The sequence below is a fragment of the Penaeus monodon genome, chromosome 23, assembly GCF_015228065.2.
Source record: "Penaeus monodon isolate SGIC_2016 chromosome 23, NSTDA_Pmon_1, whole genome shotgun sequence".
In the NCBI taxonomy this organism is placed as follows: Eukaryota; Metazoa; Arthropoda; class Malacostraca; order Decapoda; family Penaeidae; genus Penaeus; species Penaeus monodon.
Window position 1 is genome coordinate 15422785 of NC_051408.1, and position 568 is coordinate 15423352.

The following is a 568-nucleotide window of genomic DNA, read 5'->3' on the forward strand; positions in this document are numbered from 1 at the left end:
TATGAAATGAGAGTATATCTCACAGTACTCAGAGTTCTTAAAAATCTTGTCATAATGATCAGTCTTTCCCGTATGTCATGAAGGTAAGTTGCTTTCCAGGGTCGAATATAGGTTTCAGCCAAGAGAAATTCACAACAGATGCAACTGGCGATCCTCTGTGAATGTATGTGAATGATGTTATGGGTGTTCATGAATGTTTCCTCTATCGTTCCCGCTGAGCATGTTGATGTTCCTTCCAACGTCTGTCTCACCTATTCGTCTAGAAGTGAACGGTTCCTTTGATGTTTCCACGATCCTCCGCCTTATGTGTTCAGGACTCACCCTCCTAATCTAAAGTTCCGATATTCTATATAAAGCACCTTTTCATCGTTGTACCCCGCTGTGCCTGCACACTATTGTACTGCCGTAAGACCTCGTTAAACCTGCATAATGCATTGCCGTTCAGCCGTTTATAACTGCATATCGTATTTGTTGTTGAAAAGAACCCCTGCTACGCCTCTTTACATTGCCCTGCACCACATAAAAGTACCATGCTTACATACAGTGTTCTTGCACTGTTAAATCTGTT

The 568-nt window shown here is 42.1% G+C and overlaps 1 protein-coding gene across 1 annotated transcript in view; it reads left to right on the forward strand.

The window, feature by feature from the left end:
- Positions 1-568, forward strand: part of LOC119588147 (twitchin-like) — a gene marked incomplete in the record, with an annotated part of 124648 nt that overhangs the window by 46687 nt on the left and 77393 nt on the right.